General features: G+C 37.5%; 1 protein-coding gene across 2 annotated transcripts in view; it reads left to right on the top strand.

The window, feature by feature from the left end:
- The window catches only part of gukh (NHS actin remodeling regulator GUK-holder), a 108582-nt gene that overhangs the window by 24034 nt on the left and 63679 nt on the right, over positions 1–20869 (top strand). The gene's annotated exons all lie outside the window — the stretch shown is intronic.

Genomic DNA, 20869 nt, shown 5'->3' on the forward strand with positions numbered 1-20869 from the left:
AGTTGGTAAATGGTTTTTTTTTTTTTTTTTTTTTCACCGTCCTCACAAAGAAACGATACCGTGTCGAATTTATTTGTTCGACAGTTCTCGTTGTTTGCTTGTTCAGGATATCTGTGATCACTGTTTGATTTTTTTCTCTCTAGAGAATTGTAATGTTGCCAAGAAGAAAGCAAAACAATCGATTTTTTTGACTTTTAATTTGTTTATTCCAATTAAAAGCTTTCTTCTTATTGTATTTAATTCGAAAAATAATATTTTAACACTTTACCCTCGAGAGGCAACTCTTTATTTATGCTAGATTTCGTTATCTCCGATTAATAAGAGCGTAGCATCGATTTGTGAATAAATTCCTTAGCTCTAGGAAATAACAGGATACTTGTACTTTGAAATAGAGATAAGATACTCGGTCTATCTTCTTTCGACAATCGTTTCGCAAAAGCATTATAGCTTCGTTTAGAAACTTTAGAAAAATTTCGAAAATAAAATTAGCTCGAGCGAAGGTGAAATTAGTAACAGAGAAAAGAAGAAATTTCTAGAAGGATGGACATGTGAAGAAATTTAACGATTTTACACATTCGTCACATATGCGGAAAATCATCTCGAGTTGCTACTTTTGCCTGAAAAACTCATCGAACGCAAAGAGTTAATAATTTTCTGTGCATTTCGTGGAAACGCAAGAGGATCCTAAAAGATATAAAATAGCTTTCTAATTACACGAATAGAATTCACCTATGATGATCAGTATAAAATATTTCTTCGCGTCCTGGCAAAGTAAACAGTAAGGTGTATCGCCTTAAGCTTTATTCTTCAACGACAAAAAGTTTTCTCTTCTCTATAGACAACAACGATAGACGTCTCTATCCTTATGGAAATCTCGTCGCGCGAAGTCGACGGCCAGAAAAGAGTTCTCGTATGTAGTAGCATCGTGGAACGACGAGATATCTTGTATACTTCTTCGCATCGAAACACAGCGTGCAAAGAGAACTTTTCCACCACGAAACATCGCGCTTCCTTCACTTCACCGCGTTGCTGGACCCTTTAATTACGCGGCCACTAATTGGCAATTTATTCATCGGCACCGTGATACCATTACGTACGCCGTCTCTCTCTCTTTGACGGCCTCCACTATATATCCCTCTGCAAGTACCAATTTTTCCATCGAAAATTTACAGACGAATACCTTGCACACCTGTGCCTTACCTGTTCTTGCGATTATTAAACAATTTATTAGACCGACTCTCCTCTGGAACAAGATTAAATTGTTTATAAATAAACAATCAACTCAACTTTTTCTACCAAGTTACACAAAGATGATCGTCATCGTAAGAATGCAATATCCTATCACGTTTACCCCACGTTGTATCCAAATTTGCAATAATATTCATCGAGAAACGCGACACGAGTGTGCAGTCTAACATTGACACGATATCCGGGTAATTCAAATAGGTATTTGAACGAAGCCAAAGTGTCACGAGGGAGCAGGCACAAGTTGTGTTGTGCCCGCGATGATGAAAGCGATCGAACCACTTCTGTTCGATTCACCGGGGAAACGAGGCTTTAATTCACCGTAAATGAAGTGTCTTTCAGCCTGACAATAGCGGTTATAGGGATCGGTGCAAACACGTGGTATTTCCACCCCTCCACGACAGAGAGAGGGTGCATAATACGTATCCAGACTTAATTATCGCACGTGCCGACCCACATTCCTCGCTTCGTTCCACTTTCCACCAAGAGATCCGCATACGATCGCGACTCCAGACAGATCCCCCTCCACGGGAGGATTTAGAAAACGGTCTCTTTCCACCGATTGCGCGATTACATAATGCCATTGCGTCTTTCTAATTACGACCAATGCACACCGTGCGGTTCTGGAAAACCTTTGTTAACCTTTGTTCCTCTCCTCCAACGCGACTTTACGCTCCCTGCTCGCTGGCGCTTTCTTCTTTTGCACACGCATTCGAATGATCTGCGAGTTTACTTGGGGGATGATCGATCGATCTTCGTGTCACTCAATCGTTATTATTCTCTTTTGAGAGAACGCGAGAGTGAAGATAGCGTGAATGGGATATTTTATTTATTTAAAAGGATATTGTACATTTGTGTGAATAAAATTGGAACCACATGTGTTGAAAATATAATTTTACTTGTTGTGTCACGAATGAATGACTTGTGAGAGTGCATAAGCACGTATTTCAAAACGTTTAATCCATACCGGTTATCAATTACTCCAAAAGTAATGTATGTCATAATCTCTTAGTCACTTTAATCCAATGTAACTCTCACGGCAAATCGAAAAGCGCAAATTGTACAGAATTTAATTTAAACCAAGACCATATGTTCGCCAGCATATAGATTCTTACCAATTATAAATAACATCGATATATATATCAAAGTTAACGATTAATAAACTTAAAGGAAAAAGGAGATATTAACGATCAGAAGCAAGAGAAGTAAGAAAGAAGATGGAAAAAAGAAAAACACGAAAATATATATACGCAACAATCTCTCGAAACATTTCTGCCTTACCTAGCTGAAATATTCGAAGAACGTAGGGCGAAGAAGGAAATTCCGTATTCCGCAACCTGACGCCGGCTCACGCGTGGCGAATGTCGTTATTTGGAAGTGCGAAAGCAGCGTTGCAAGTGTTCCACGCGACGCGAGGCCCATTCCTACGTGACTGAAATTTCCTTCGGTCCCCAACTCCCTCCCCTCCCCCCATATTTCGTGGAGTGGCGGCGACCCTCGATGCAGAATTCATCCGACCGTAACTCTTTACTTTTTCGAGAGAGAGAGAGAGAGAAAGGGAGCACACGCCGGCTGCTAGTATCTTACGATTATCGCCGATTGTCGCCGAGCCCTCGTCGTGGAACTGTCACGTGTTCATTTTCGCAGGCCTAGCTAGCGCACACCTGGTATTGTTGTTGTCGTTGATCGGCGGGAAGTTTTGCCGCGTTGGAAATAGCGATGCGGTTAGTAAAAGTTATGATATTTCTATCGATTGAATTGTCGACCGGTTGTTTTTAAACCGTAACGTGATGCGATCCCATTGTCCCATTATTGGATTATTTATATCCCGACAAATATTTATATCGATATATTAGATTGATGAAATCGAATTTGTCTGAAAATTATATTTATTATATGTATATGGAAATTTATAAATCGATGAAGCGATATTATTTAATGGAACGTTTTAAATTAAATCTTACGTCTCTCTTTCTCTGGACAACATCGTGATGAATAAATCTGATGAGAAATAATTCGATACATAATGGAGTTTAGAAGTTTCAGAGGAGTGAATACCACCTGGCATGGAAGGAGATGTATATATAAAGTTGAAACTAGTTACGGTAGAACTTGAATCTAAACTTTTATTCATATGCAAAGTAACATTTGTGCAGGGTGTCTATAGTAGTATCGATCCGTAAACTCTATAGTTCTCGTCCATGTTGCTCGAAGATTTTCACAAAAGAAATATAGAGTATCGATGTATCGATTAAGTATTACACTATGGAATCGCGATCGAATAGCCGAACGAATATTTATTTCGTCAAATGTGTCATTGCTCGAAAGAAAATTAATCTTTAATGTTTCCTCGAGATACGATTACACACCCCTAATCCTTTTCATCGCTTTTTCCATTCGAGATTCATTCATTGGAGATCGATAGTTCCAACGACTTGTTCTCTCCGAATCAACGCCGTGAACGCGGCGCATACCTTTTGCCCATCAGCTTCCTCCATGCCTTTGAAACATAATAATCATCATCCACGCGAGTGCGCGTCAAATCAAGCGTTATTGCAACAAGCTTGCCAGGAAATGATCATTATCGTTTATCCATCAAATTCCAAACGAAAATCAAATCGTGTGCCCGCCGAGCGTATACGTATAAAATTCGTTCCATCCGTAAGTATTTGCCAGTGTATTCGACACGATGAACCTTACGCCATGAGGTGCACCACATGTCGGAACCCCTTCAAGTGCTTTGGCTGATATCTAAACTGATGGTTATAACACAAGTGCGCCGATATTGCGATTTTCATTTCGACCCAAGGGTCCCACCCTTTTCGATCAGTGCGTGTATATACACCCTCCAAAATCTAACGGGCATTGTAGATCAAATGTAGTGAAAACAATGCGCATTTTATTGCACCCTCTACTCTCGAAACGTTCGAGCGTCAAGCTTATGCTGAAATTATGCGCTGTTGATTTTTGACTCGATTCCTTTGGGAATGGTCTTTTTAAGAAAAATTGTTATTGAAGATATTCCTTTTCTCTTTTTTTTTTCTCCATTTTCCAGTCGAAAAGGATCGTATTTTTTTCAAGATATATTCGTAATTTATTTATTTCAAATTATAATTCTTCGTGATATAATTTGTTATTTTAAAAGATCCTTCCGAGGATTAAACTTGATCTTTTTGGAGCAGTTGCTGGTAAATGAAAACGTTTCTCATGCCCCCAGGAGAAATTTCTTAACGAACTAAGTAATTCCGTGAAAAAATATTCTAACGAACTAAAGCGTACAATGTATTCAACCAGAACAAGTTCCTAACGTAATTAAGGAACTCTCTGTTTTCCACGGGAGAATATAAAATTCCTCTACGTACTACGTATTATCAACACGAATTTTTCCTAAGGAAATTACCTAACTTTTTTAATATATATATATATATAAAAAAATAGATGTTATATAACATTTTTTTCTTATTTTTTTAAAATTAAAATTAAAATTAAAAAATTTAATTTTTTCCAAGATCACAGAATAAAATAGCAAATATCACGTTAATTTAAAAATATATAAAAATTATCTCATATTGGGGATTATTTTAGAATCTTTGTCATTTCTATAAAGAAATGGAAGAAAGCCAGTTCGAATAATCGGTGCTAATCTCGTCATATCTAGAAAGAAAATCCATTTCAAACAATGGTGGAAAGGTGTTAAATCAATTCTTGGCAAGGTCAGACTCTACTAATCGTTGGCGCAAACGCGAAAGAACAAGTGCGAAAAGTACAACGATCTCTCTCTCTCTCTCATATACGGTTATTACAATAAAAATACAGTTACATGCTTACGAACAATTCCATTTTATTATATGAGAAACAATCACAGATTCATATATAACCACATTGTTCGCATAATAAAAAAAATTCACCTAATTCCCATTTAATCAGCTATAAATTTTCAATTATAAAACCCCATTGTACCTTTATTCCATCCATTCACAATGAGTATAAATTTGAAAAGAATTATTATATTACGTATATTCTTTCCTCAAGAAGAATACGAGGAGAGAAGAAAGAAACAAAGAATAAATTTCAAAAGTAATAAAACGTGGTAGAGGCGCATCCTTAATTATTTTTCAAGCATCGAATACATATTGGCGACACATTACGTGATCTCTCGAAACTCTCGCGCAAGAGGTATTGCTCGACACAACGGACGTTTCGTCTTCCTGCTTCTTGCCAGCAGGAGGAGAAAAAGGGAGAGGGAGGGAGAGCATTATCCGAGTATAAAAATGTATCGCACTTGAGCATAATGCGAAATCGTGCAGGTAACGAAAGTTGAACAGATGTTGGAATAGTTCTTTGAAGGGCGCTGTCTTTGAAACGTCGATCGTATTGTCGCTCGGGAATAATGTCTGTTGTGGTTTGACAGTGAACGCGCGCTCCGTATGAAAGGGACTTAAATTGCGAGTGAATGGATAGGAAATTATAGCCGGTGTTTTTGTTTCACCGGAACATCGATCCTTGCTTCTCCCCTCTGTGCTCGCTCGTCCAATCGAATTGAATTGCGCGAGAATTGAAGATTTTTTTGAATTGATTGGAAACTTTTTTTTCTTCAAATTAAACGGAATTAAAAATTAGATTCGGTTTTTTTCTTTTTCTTCGACTATTGGTTGAAGAAGTTTGGAAGAAATTGACGAGAAAATAAAATTATGAGAATGTGCAAAAAGTTTTGGATCAAAACTTTGAAGAATAATTTTTCAGTGTCGGTTGAAAAAATGAAAGATTTCTGTTTTTAATCGTATGTGCACTAACATTATGTGTATGTGCACTTTGAATAAAATACAAGACTTCGATGCGTATTGTTGGAACGGAATAAAAAGTAGGATTTAACGATGTTCAAAACGATTAAGCGACGATTTTGAATTGGTCATACGAGGAACAGAAGGATTGGAGATACAATCGAGGGATAGGAAATCTCTAAACGCTTTCAATGGATCGAAAAAATTATCCATTTGAAATTTTCGATCGATATTTCACATTTTCTTGGTAAACAAGTCACACAGCGGTCTCGTGAATCTAAATGGTTGATAGTGGGAGATTAGACGAGTTTAAGAGGATGAAGGGATGATCTGCTTAAATGGAAGTGAGGGTACCGCAAAGGGTTTATCCCTTCTTTCGTTTGCCTTAATTCCATAATTAATTTTGATTGTCTGCATTTCTAATAGGATAAAATAGATATTGAAACATGGATTTTTATTTTTATTTTTTTTTTTTTATTATTCAAATCTATTTTATACAATTTTATTTTTTTTTTCTTCGTTATTCAGTATTGATGAAATTACTTTGAAAATGAATATCTATAGTTTCCAATAATAATTATAACAGTGTTTCCAAATTAATACATCGTCAATGATACATCATCAATAATATCGAGAAATAATATAATATTTTTGAATGAATGGTAAATACAAATCTTCGTTTTAATAATTATGATACGTCGAAAAAGATCAGGAAACACCGATTCATACCAATTTATATCGATCGAATGCGAATGGGATCAATATTTTCAAGTAGTTCTTCGATGGAGAGATATACTCGGATGTTTATAAAGACCAAGAGTTAGACCAATGTTAAATCTAGTCGAACTATGAATAGAGTAATAGGAAATAGTTTGTGGTCTGTGGGCCAGTCGGTCTCGAGTTCACACCGAAACGCGGATTGGATCTTGTCCAGAGAAATTTATCCCAGAATAAATAGAAAGCGAACTGGGTCGCTGGATGTGAAACGAAAACATCGACACATATTTGCGCATGATTTTATCACGAACGATTCGTAGAAAAAAGTATTAGTATCGGTATTCGTACCAGTTATTTCCTTTACGCGTGAAATAATTTCGTTGCTCGTATAACGCGTACAAGATTACTTGAAGATTATTTTTTATTAATAAAATTATAACTTTGAATCGATTAATATTTCGTAACCGAGCGATAATTAATTAATTTTTATAACCGCGCATAATTTCGTTTCGAGCCACACCACTTTCTCTTCCTGCAAATGCAACGATTGAAGAAAATACGCTTTAGATAATATCCGAGGTATTTAATGGTAATAACGCTGGAATGAAATTACTTCACGTTTGAAGTGACACTCGAGAAGGTGGCGCTTAATGGCGCGTTTGCGCGCTACACGTGGAAACTGGGCACCGGCTTATCGCGTAAACTTTTGTATAAATGCCTGTAAACAGGAAAATTATACCGGAACGTGTTTCAGATTAATTTCGAAGATACAGCGGCTAATGGCTGGTCACGTGAACGCACGCTACGTGGTCCATCGCGAAGGCGTGGCGTGGCGTAAGGATAGCGGATCATTAGCGTCAAGAAAGACGCGACGATTTATTATTTATATTTGCGCTATCAACTGTCTCCAACTTTTCATTTAAACGGGCACGTTGAATTGAAAGATACGATATTCGTTCGTTTAAATAAAATAACGTTACAATATATCGTTAAATTTTCTTTTCTCTCCTATATTATTCAATTTTAATCAATTGCCAATAAGAAATACTACTCCATATAAACTAACAATCGCTTATCACGAAACAATCAATTACCGTCACGCTTCAACTAAAGCAATCCTGTTAACCACAGTTTTCTAAATTCTAGAAACGTGGAAACTTTAAAACACTTTAAAAATCCAACCAACGATGCGAACCACCTGCGAATCCCCAAATCTGACCAGATACTATTGTAAGCAAGCAAGCGTGTCTGCTAACTGAAACGATATCTCGTAGGAGATAGCCGAAAACAAACTGCACGGTATTGCACAGATTATCTCCGGCCGTCGTCGTTCCTCCCGAGAAGAAGGGGGAGAAGAACACGCGATACCAAGTTTTCAAGAGGCTAATTCGATCTTGATAACAAAAAGAAAAGAAACAAAAAAGAGATGCACGGATCCTCGAAGAAAGGCAGCAATACACGCAACGAGAAGAAATATGCCATATTTCACTCTCTCTCTCTCTCTCGTGCACGATACGGTTCCATTGGTAATTAAGCTTGTCGGGCGCACATGGCCAACATAGGCGGTTGATGCGACGGTTGATCGAGCAACAACAATTTCGGCGCGCGTTAATTAGGATCGTAGACGCAACCGAAACTTGCTTTTTATCGATACCGCGGGATCATATTTCTGCGCGTAGGAAGCTTTACAACCGCTTCCCTTTCCGGGATCGAACTGCATCTGCCCTCGCCCCTATAATACAATAACCGTTGATTCCAACGTTTCGTTGAATGCACGTTGAAGGAGTAAAGTACAGGTTCCTCCCTTCCCCTCCCCCCCTCTCTCTATTCTTCCTTTCTTTTCTCTCTTCCAAGGGGACTAAGTGTAGATGTCACCGGGATCGATACGAATCGTGCGTTGTCGTAGGGAAAAACAGGAAATGCAGCGTAGTGGGAGGGTTTTTTTTCTCCCCGATCGAACTTCTTGAAGAAAACGTGCGTGGGAGGTGTTGCTCGAGCGAGAATATTTTACGAGAGATCGAAGTTGCAATGGAAATTTTTGTTGTTTGTCCGAATATATCGAAATAGGTATATCGAAGTTGGTATATCGGAGGAAAATTTAGCTCTCGTAAAAACGAACGATCAAAAGAAAGGGAACGGCGAAGAGGAAGAGAAAGCTTCATCTTTCCTCCCGTGAAAAGAGATTTCATCTTTGTCCTGGTTGAAAGATTGAAAATTTCACGTTTCACGCCTCCCCCGATTGCACGCTATTCGGTCACGGAAACAACTCTGGCCAAGTGAATCGGGTTTGAAGTATTGGTAATTTTCGCGATAGGAATCGATCGAGATCTCCTCTCGATGATATCGATCGGGCGCAAACTGTGCCACGCTGTGTGCGCGATCTAAACGCGGCCGATATCTTGGTTACAAAGCACGTACGCGGGCTCCCACACTTCTTGCATCCTTGGGAGAACACGTATCCGCATCCCTTTTCCTTACATATTCCACTCCAACTCCGGGAATTCGTCTCGAAGGGAGTCTGAAGTGAGAGCCTCCTACTCCAGCCGGATGAACGAGTGCACGATCCGACGTCTACTCAGACCACTCGAGCCAAATTGGATCAGTTTGCCCGATTAGTGGGCTGAGAATGCGATTGACAACCGTGTGCGGCTGCCAATCTTATCAGGTGAATGTGTATACGAGATCGAATCACTTTTTTCAGTTTCCTTCTTCGCTTTATTCCCCTTTGTTTAACTGGGTTAAGTGATTGGATTTCTTTTTTTTTTTTTTTTTTCCTTATTAGCTATTAATATTTGTTTCTTTGATAGCGGAAGATGTTGTCTTTGAAGCCATGGTAATTAGAGATTTTAAAATTTTAATTTCGTTGTTAATAACGAATCGATTAAAAGAAAGAAAGAAAGAAAGAAAAATCGAGCGCGTTTATTTGGTGCAATTCTTTGTCATCTCGATGACAGCTTTTTAATATTCAAATTTTTTTGGAAAATGATTTTTTTAAATCAAGTTTTCATCTAATCACGGAGAGTCATATGTTATATTTGATACATCCGAGCATTTTGCATTTGACACGGTATTACACGAGTAAATATGTGGTTAACGCTAACTCAAGTAGGCAAGAGGTAATCCCGTTAAGGCTTCTCGAGAATCTGGTACGTTGTCTTTTTTTTTTTCTTTTTTATTTTAAGCAAGATTAAAAATATTTACTATTAATATATTTTTCGTGAAAATGAATTCGTTCGATCGTCTTGCTAATTATTATCAAACGAAATTTTCCCGAAACGTATTCAATAAATGCATTATTTTTTAACGAATTTACAATGAGCCAAATTTCTACAACTCGAATCGTGCATCAGATAATCTCCTTTCTTTCGAGGAAATTTGCTCAATTTGCTGTTTCTTGCCCCTAATGATATCCTTGATATTTAAAACGATTAGATTATACTTATAGAAATTACTAGAAATACACTAGAAACCAACCGTGTTGATGTAAGAAACGAAAAAGAGAAAGGAAAAAAAAAAAAAAAAAACATTCATCCTCAAAATTATTTGTCACTTTTATCTGAGGGAGCACGTGTTAATTTCGGTGTCGGTGGAGGATATGAAGGTGTCCCGGGTCGTAGCAGCCGACATCAATAAGTCCCGACGACTCGGGTCACACGATGCGATAAGAACGATTCGCGAGTCATGAAACTTGACGCTAACAAGTACTGGTTCTAGCGATCCGATACCGCTGGGTCGTGGAACTCGAGAGCGAAGAGATCGTGGGAGCGAATATCCATCGACCCGGGACTCGTCGATATTGATTCACTTATTGTCGGGACTGTTCGATGCTTGGGACTTGCTGACCGGGTCGTTGCTACAATTTTCTTTCGTTACAAAAAGAAAACGAACGAAGATTGCATTTAGTATTTTTGAAGCGTAAAATTACTTCATTGCGAAAAATAAATTTCCTTTATAATATTCGAACGATTTTTAAATGTGTCATTCTATCCTTTCAATTCAACTCAAGGTCGAAATTTAAAATTTTCTCGCCAATTCCATAAACGTCGTATTTAATAAAGAATTCGCGTCGAAAAATAAATTTCCTTTAATTCGATTACACGATTTAGACGTGTTATTGTATATTGTTGCACTTCAACTCGAAATTTAATTTTAAGAAAAGTTAAAGTTTTATCATTCTTGAGAATGATTTTATATTTTACCGAGTATTTGATCGTATTTCATATTGCACGATTTAATTGGGTCAATGAAATTTTTACAATTCTTCTTTCAAGTAAAAAAATTTTCCTCTCGCGTTTAAACATTAAAATTTTCTCAACTTTAAACTTCGAATTGGCTCGTATCGATGCTCGTGGCGGAGGACGAACGCTGAAAGCGTTCATGACGTCTTCGACAAAGAAGAGCCGAGAACCAGTCGAACGTTTTTTCACGAAATATCCGAGGAACTGGTCTCGCGGAGTTACGAGCTGATACCTTATAAACCGGATACACGTCACGTCATGTCAACTCTCCGAGTATCGACGGTTGTACACAAGGATGCGTGCAGGTTCAGTAGCCCTCGCTCGCTCGGCTCGAGCCTAAGAACCGTAACAAAACCTGCAAGTTTAATTGCATCGCGAGTACTCGTTTCCCAAACGAGCGACCACACCGACGAACACGCGCACCAACCGCTTCTCAGAAATTCTTAATTACAAGGTCGGTGATAATTGCCGGTTTATTCAGCGTTCAATCAATTGCGAATTTCGTAACAAAGTGCGATTTCGTAACGAGGATTAATTCGATTTCGTGCCATCTACAATTCCGCAAATTAAATTTCATTTTGAATTTTTATCATTTTAGTAAAAGATTTTTATTATTATTTTTTCTTTTAATAAAATTTTCTACAGAAAATCAAATCGATCGCGTAGAATCTTCAATTTTATCGATTAGATTAATTGGATTAATTTCCAATTCTCGACAAGTCTAATAATAATATCAATCAATTGCGAATTTCGTAACGAGGATTAATTCGATTTCGTGCCATCTACAATTCCGCAAAGTAAATTTCACTTTGAATTTTTATCATTTTAGATTTTTATTTTTTTCTTTTTTTTAATAGAATTTTCTACAGAAAATCAAATCGATCGTGTAGAATCTTCAATTTTATCGATTAGATTAATTGGATTAATTCTCGACAAGCCTAATAATATTAATTGTGAAAAAAAGTTCCAAGATAAATTGCGTTTCTTAATTTTACAATTTTTATTTAATTTTGGAAAAATTTTTTCAAGTTTAAGTAATTTTTCTGGGATCAATCTTTTCGCCCCTCTTTTCGTTAAACATTTCAATTAAACAACTTTTCCAACTTTCCAACGTCTGGATATACACGCGATAAATTCAATAATTTTTCGAACCGCGGTTAATAGGAAACTTAAATCAACTTGGATGCATTTCCATGCAGGTTACACTATGTACTCGGAATTTACGATTAAGCGATACGAATCTTTGATATCATCATCTTGCGCGAGATTTAACTCGCTTACCAGGCTGAATTTATGACAGGATGCTCGGGCGATTTGAAGTGCAATTTGAATCCTTGGATTAAGTATCGGTAACGTTACCTTTATCTGTGGAATGTGTTTATAATACGGGAATATTATAAAAGCAACGAGCGTAGCGACATGTGATAGTAAGAGTATGAGTCATTCGAGCAAGAAGTAGCTTTAAATCTGCTTATTAAGCCTGATTTCCTCATATTTATGGATAGAGGATGGCGCGATAACTTAACTCTTTGCAACAAATTTAACGCGATCGAACGATGCAAGGAACGCGTCACGCGTTCATTGCGATTATCAATTGAAAATCGTTCTTCCATCGTAGATTCCATCTTTCGAAATTGTGAAACGAAACCATTTTGGACCTCTAGCAAATTTTTTCATCGAGACTATTGAAAAAAAAAAAAAGAAAAAGAAACAAATTTCCATATCGAATCTTCCTTAAATTAATTTCTTGCTTATTAATTTTCAAAAATTCCATAAAAATTTCATTATTCGCTTTCTTATTTTTACTTTTTCAAAAAGTTTTTCAACTCGATCGAGCAAAGGATTCTTAAATATTTTCCTAAATATTCGAAATAAAAATTTCGGATTCTTTATCGTTCGTAAAAGAAATGAAGATAAGGAGATAATAAAAACTGAAGGCAAGGCATGGAGTGAACGGAAAAAGTGAAATTAACGAGAAGTTGTATCCGGCACGCGCCACGATAGGACTATAATTATTACGTTTTATTATTCGATCTGTTGTTTATCCGAGGCTAAAGGGGGCGCACTCGAAACAAGGACAGGCTGTGTATACAGGCGTTGGATACGTAATTTACGGGACGCCGTTAGATGGGCCTATCGGGTTTATTTTAAGTTCGAGAAGAGCGTTTGTTGTCTCAGCACGGATCGCGCGCGAGATCCCCCATGTTCTTTCGCGTTTCTTCTGCACTTTCTCTTTCCCCTTTAACCGCAGCCCGTGGTTTACGTTTGAACCTTAACTGCCGTCCCAAGATTTCGCCGAGATACGTTTTATAGCCCTTGAAACGCGCGTTTCGTGATTGACATCCGGGAGACGATCGGCTATTTTCGACGCGAACCCAATAGTCGAATCGAAACTTCGAGTTTTCGAGATTTACGATTCCCTTCACTGCGTTCTTTGCTTTTTTTTTTTTTTTTTTTTTTGGAGCGATCTCACGTGATTTTTCAACATCGAGGATGAAGTTACGGGAATAGAAATTAAAGATTCGACGAGATCTTCTAGTCAGAGGTTTCGTGATTTAATAACCATTTGTGCGAATGCTTTATATTCGAAATTTATTCATGGATCGTTCAATGCGGATGAATTGAATAATTTAAAACTTTTTTCTTCTTGCTTTAACAGTAATATTTATTTTACTAAATAGTTATTGTCCACCTGTTGCACTTTCTTTTTCGATAAATAAACAAATTCTTAAAAAACTCGAATCGAATCAAATACTCAAGAGGAAAATTTTGTAGAGTCGGTGACACAAAGATCCAAGGATATTTAGAAGAAAATTTAATCAAGTTAAAATTCTCTCAACGTAGAAAATCGCGAAATTAATGATATAAAATTTGCAAAAGATAATTGAAACGCAGCAAAGGGATCCGAATAAATCGAGCCTCAGATCGTTATGCGAATAAATCGGAAAACCTGTTACACCGAGCTACTATTAAACTTAATCCGCGTTACAAGCGTAACTCGCACGTTTCGTACGCGCGGAGAATGGCGCAAGCGCAACGCCTCGACGCCGCGTATAATCACGCGATCTTAAGAGCATTCGCGCGTTCGCCTCTTCTTCTTCGTTTCCTCGTAAATTTCCTCTTGCGATTTTCTCCATTAGTGTTAATCGCCTCGGGTAATTAGCGATTAGCTTAAGCAGCGGGTATCGCTGCTGTTGGATTGGAAACAAATTAACCAATTAGGAGTCGATTGGTGGAAGAGTTGGCGCTCGAATCGAGCGTGCAAGAGAAATTTACCACTCGATGACCCCGAGAAGTCTTCCTTCGGAATTAATTCCCTTTCTCCCCCCTTCTCGTCAATGGACAACAACAAGCCGAATACGATCAGCTTTGTCCAGGAGAGAAGGAAAGATAAAAATTCGTTGTATTCGAGTATAAAAATTCACCAACCCGAGCCTTTAACCAATTTCTTCTATCGCGTTATCGAGCCATCTCCACGACTTTTGTTTGCACTGATACGAATTTTGCTCCACCCAACGTACGCGAATAACTACGAACGAGGCATAGTCTCGGCGTTGTGAAAAAGATTTCGCAATTCGCCGATAAAGCATCGAGGCGCAAAATCTAAAAAAGCTGACGGCTCGTCGTAAATGCCAGCCATGTACGGATCGTTGTCCATTCCACGTACGCGGCCGTTACGAACGATACAGGCGACATTCTAGAACCCGTTGCGCGCCGACCAACGTGCAGCCTTCCCGTACAACAATTTTATTTTATTTTATCACGAAAAAGAGTCGCCGAATTCGGCTGTGATGCTCGCCTAGGCATCGATTAACCACCACCATTTCGAAACCATCGTTAACTCGTGTACGGTTATGGCTCGTGCAGCTCATTGAATATCATTCGTGGAAAAGTGGCAACCAGTCGTTGCGCTCTCCCTTGGCCGTTCCAATGCCCATTCTCTTCGTTTCGAAAGAAGCGCGTGTTGAAAATGAAGCTGGGTTGATGGCTTCCGAATGAGTTTCTTCTCTGCTCGCGATGCTTCTTCGAATTCCGGATAGCGAGGAACGAAAATGGACGAATCTCTTAAGAATTCGAGTATTTCGATCGATTATATTTTCGATCATATTTTCCATATATTCGAGTTCTCTTGTATAATACGATTCTACGAAAACGATAATCCCCTATCATAATCTCTCCAAGAATTTTTTAAATCGTCACGCAGGGATCGATATATTCTTCCTTTATTATCGATATTAATAAATCGGATCTAAAACGCACAAGGTCGCAACGACGATCAATACGGATGGAGGAGGAGAGAAAGAGAGAGAGAGAGAGAGAGAGAGAGAGTTTCGTGGACGATCGATCGGATGAAAAGGGCCGTGGATCCGTTTTGCGGAACGACAACAATGCGAGCCAAGTGAACCAAGTGGCCGGGCTGCACGGCCATAAACATCGCATCTGCCATCCGGTTTTATCTTTCTGCGCTCTTTTTAATCCGATCCTCTCCGGCATGGGGCGGGTAGCGAAACGGCAGACGCGGCCCAACCCCCCGTGATTGCGGACCACCGAAACGGTCAGCTGCCTCCTATGCAAAATCGTTGCTCCTTCCTTTCGAACCAAGGGTTGAAGGGGTTGGTTTAACCCCTCCTCGTTAATTACATCGATGTCATTTTTTTCTTTCTTTCTTTTTTTTCAGTTTGTTCGAACTGGTTGTTTCGCAAAAGCCTGGTTTCGTTTGAGAGGATCGTGACGACGATTGGGCAGGTGGCACGAGTTTTTTGATTTTTCCACCATTTCGTTTTGTTTCTCTTTGAGGAGAAACAAAGGGATCGCGAAATTATTTCGCAGTTCGTTTAAATGTAGTGTAGAAATGATCGATACCATGTTTTGAGTCGTTTATTAAATTGTTTTTTTCTTCTATAATAATTTAATCAGGGAGTCTCTATAAAAATCTTCAAATACCAACGATCAAAACACTTTGCATTAAACCGGACGAATTGTTAAATCGATTCTTCATCAGCAACCATCGTGTCATCAAATCCAGTCGTCGCAAATCTTCATTCCTGGAATAATCAGAGTCCAATCGAACGAACGCTAAATAATAACAGTTTTAAAATCAAATATAGGAAAGATAATAAAGCTTCGATCGAAACTTGCTCCTTTTTTTTTTCTCTCACGAGAAAGAATTAGCAACGAAACGAATCCCATATGAATCCGGGACTCGTTAACCATTGGACTAATCGCACCGAACCATTACTAAAACATTACGGCAAAGAACACGATACCGATACTTGCCACGAGTAATTAGCAATAGTTGCTAGAGATTTTCCTTGGAGGAGGAGGTGGAGGAGGTCGGTGAACCCGGGTTCATCGGTCATCCCCGAGGCTCCCCGGTGGATCCGCGCACTTGTCTCGCGTCGCGATTCCCTTATTCGGAGTACATCTTTGTGCCTTTTGCCGTTCCCTGCCACCGGCTGCTCCCGGTAGAAAGCAAGGTGGTCGCCGCAACGAGAAGCTGACCGAGCCGGAGGAGAGGAAAGCCGGCTAAGCTTCGTGCAAAGCGAGAGGAAGAAAGTGAGAGGGAGAGGGGGGGAGAGAGGGAGAAAAAAGGTGCGAGGGAAAGGGAGAAACGGGGAGTGAGAAAAAGTGGAAGGGAAGCTGCGTTAACTGAAACTTTAAGGCGGCATGTAAATAGAAGGAACGAGAGAGGAAGGCGAAATATTTCGAGTTGAAGTTTTAAAGAAGAAAATTGGGAGAATCGAAAATTTGGAAAATTTGGAATTGTGGAAAACGTAGAGTCGGGCGAAAAGTTGAAATTTTGATTATGCTTGCGAAGAAAGTTGAGAGAAAACGAAAATTCGGAAAATTTCACGAACGAGAAGTTGAAATTTCGAATATGCTTACGAAGAAATCGGAAATTCAGAAAATTTGAAATTTCGAATATGTTTACGAAGAAATCGAAAATTTGGAAAATTTGAAATTGTGGAAAACGTAGAGTCGAGCGAAAAGTTGAAATTTTGATTATGCTTGCGAAGAAAGTTGAGAGAAAACGAAAATTCGGAAAATTTCACGAACGAGAAGTTGAAATTTCGAATATGCTTACGAAGAAATCGGAAATTCAGAAAATTTGAAGTTTCGAATATGTTTACGAAGAAATCGAAAATTCGGAAAATTTGAAATTGTGGAAAATGTAGAATCGAACGAGGAGTTGAAATTTCGACTATGCTTACGAAGAAAATTGGAAGAAGAAATTGAAATTTTGAATATGCTTACGAAGAAATCGAAAATTCGGAAAATTTGAAATTGTAGAAAATGAGAATCGAGCGAGGAGTTGAAATTTCGACTATGCTTACGAAGAAAGTTGGAAGAAGAAATTGCAATTTTGAATATGCTTACGAAGAAATCGAAAATTCGGAAAATTTGAAATTGTAGAAAATGAGAATCGAGCGAGGAGTTGAAATTTTGAATATTGCTTGCGAAAAAGTTTGATCATAAATTAGAAATAATGAATTAGAAATCGGATATTTTTAAACGGGAAAGAAATTTCTAAATAGTGGAAGAAGAAAAATGGATACAAGTTGGTAAACGAAATAGCGTAAATCGACTTTGATGGAAGTTTGCATGCAGATGGAAGATAATGCTATAGAATCTATTATAATTGGAAACTACGATAAACTATTGGAATTCCATCTAAATGAAGTTTGTAGAAGAAAAGGAATGGTAGAAAGAGAGAAGAAAAAAGCGCATAACTGATTACGTGCTCGGCATATATTACGCGTTACGATTTCACGCAAGAACAAATACAAAGAAGAAGGATAATAAGAAAAATGAAAAGTATCCTATAATATACGATATAAACAATGAAAAAAAATTTAACCCGTATGAATAATCAACATTTTTATTATCTTAATTTGCATAGAAATCAAAAATTAAATTTTTCGCGTATAAATATCACTGTGCAAGATCGACGAGAAAACTCTTTATTTTTCTCATCGATTTTACAAATATACACTCTTTAAATAAAAATATTAAAAGTAAAATATAGGAAGGAACATTATTTGATCAAAATAATTTTTCTGTAAGAAGTAAAACAGTAAGAAATAATCTTTCAAAATTCACCTATTCTAATTCTTTCTCATCTATCGTAAAAATGATCATAAAAATTAAACAACACACTCGAGCCATTTTCAAAACGAATATTATTCAGAATAAATGACTCTACCCATGTTTGTTTAACCCAAAATTACTCGATCCCTGATCGAACCTCGCCGACAAAGCGAGCACCGATTATGCTTACAATTTATCGGTTTGTCGTTCGAGGTATCGCGATTCGATCTTTCCCCCCCTCTCTCTTTCTCTCTCTACTTGGTTTTCCACGCTCGAATACCACTTTGAAAATTCCTCTTAAATTATGACGCATCGGCGGAATCCACGGCACAAGGGGCCGAATGCAGCCTAGCTAGGCTCGCAATAAATTTTCCTCGCGATCTCGCGGTTCGAACGAGTACGCTCCATATGCAGCTTCTTCTCTCCTTCTGTGCGTAATAAATACTCTTCATCGAATTCGCTCTCTGGAGCGTTTCGATTTAAAACGCTATAATTTGCATTTGCGAACCGTGCGAAGGTATTTAGATTTGGGTGGATCAGACGAGTCTTTGATTTCTTCTGATGGATGGATTATTTGACGAGTAGTATTATTAATCTCGTGTAGGATACGAAAGAAAAAATTGGAATTTTTCTTTTCTTTTTTTTTTCTTTTTATCAAGGTAATTGACAATCGGAGAGGCAATCTTTATTTTTATTAAAGGGAAGTCAGTTTTGCGCATTAGGACGAGTTGTAATCTCTCTCTCTCTCTCTCTCTCTCTCTCTCTGTGAAGGGAGATGGAGAAGATTGGCGGGTGGAAAAAGTTGGCACGAGTTCTCATCGGGAAGAAGCTAGGGAAAATTCTCGATGCGGGAAGAAACAAAATTACCTCTCGCTATGCTGCGTTCTCGATGTAAGAATTATTAATATTTATTCTTGAAAAGAAAGTTTGTAGAATAAAGGATTTTTAAAATTAAATTTTGTTGAACAACCTGAAAACAAATAATTCGTCAACATCAATTTGATGTTAACTCGAAAATTTAATAACAAAGTTTCAACTCGTCATTTTACTTTGATTAATTTTTATTTTTCCATTTAACACCGATCGTTCTGTCGGATATAAAACATTTTGTAGGATATAAAATGATGAAAAGCAATTTTTCTTCCACCGGGGAAATTGTGGAACAACATCGTTTTCAACGAGATTTTTACTTCCTGTGTAAATGCAATCCATACACCATACAGCAACGTGTGTATACAACAGCGGCCCATTTGTTTACACAATTTCCCAATCCCGGCAGCGCGAGTTAGCTCAGTTAATGAACTTTCGTTTTCCTGGCGTTGCAAGTCGCTACACTTTCAATCTGCCCTTTTTCCAACAAAATACAAAACGTCTATTTTCATTCTCCACGAAACAGACACCGCGGTAAAAAGCGGTAACCTCGAAAAAAAGAGGAAAAAGAAGAAGAAAAGAAATAAATATTCGAAAATTATTTCGAATTTTTGCAAATCTAAATATCCATTATTCCTATCTTTTATCTAAATACATCGAAATACATTTTCAAATCCATTCGTTAATGGATTAAAAAATAATAAGCAAAATAGAAGGAAAAAGATGGCGAAAGAAATATTCGCAACTTTCGATTTTACATTGAATGCGCTCCCTCGCATCAAGGATAGGCTTGCGACGTACGCCGCAAAGTTGGTACTCGGCAACATCTTTCGCTTAGTAAGAAAAAAAAAAAAAAAATTGTTACAGCGAACAGGTTTGTCATCGGCTATAAACTGCGAAGCAAAACGCAGAAAGGCACGGTTGTTACCATCGTGTCTTCTCTGTTTACGACTGTAAAACGCATATAGAGGAAGTCTGTATAGAAAGACGAAGGAAGTAGCGAAATACGTTATGATGCCCTTAACTACGTCGATGGAACATTTATGAGGTTTCGCAACGGATATTTTTCTCTTACGTTAATTATCATGGAAATATGGTTGTAATCTTGGTTGGTAGAAGTAAGTGTTCGTGGAAACATTCTAGATAAACAGATTTTCTCGTTTTCTTTTTTCTCCGGTAATCATAGCCGTCGTAGGTAATATTGTTTAAAAATTCAATCGCGGAATTGAAAATAGAATCGTTTTTCTCTTCTTTTTTTAAATAATTAATTTAAACTTTAATTTCGTGGAGAAAAATTAAATTAAACAGTATTATTGAATCCATCGTTTCTGATTCACAAAAGAATTATCTAATCATTTGTATATATTGTTTCTTTTTATAGAATATTGTTTACAGCCAATTACACTGTTTTATTGATTGGCAAACTCATTATCAGTTGAAATTATAGATTCGATGTTTTTTCGAAAAGAAATTTCAAAAAATTTCAACAGAACGATAAAAATTTATACAATTTTGTGATCAAATAATTACAGAACGCTAATTATATATTACATTTACAATTTTTTTTTTTTTTTTTTTTTAAGATATAGAAATTTTATCAGGATTTAGAATTAATTTTGCTGCAAGAGGAGATATCACGGTTCTTATATCATCGACCATTAAATGATGATGGTAGAAGCGTTTCTTCTTCCGCCGAATCGTTAATGCGAGACAAGAAGGCCCATTCACGGTATCATTTTCATTCACATAAACGTGACTAGTAAGAGTCTATAACTTACCTCTGTTAAATACTGTAATTAACGATTTGGGTTAAATGCATGTACGTAAGAATTCTCTAAACGAGAATTTCGCGTAAAACCAATAAGGAGAAAATATCTGTAATGAGTGGATTTATCGTTTTTTGAACGATCCCCAACTCTGCGTAATTTC

The sequence above is a fragment of the Apis florea genome, unplaced genomic scaffold (genome assembly GCF_048593485.1).
Source record: "Apis florea isolate Af1SG1 unplaced genomic scaffold, ASM4859348v1 contig_3170_pilon, whole genome shotgun sequence".
Taxonomy (NCBI): domain Eukaryota; kingdom Metazoa; phylum Arthropoda; class Insecta; order Hymenoptera; family Apidae; genus Apis; species Apis florea.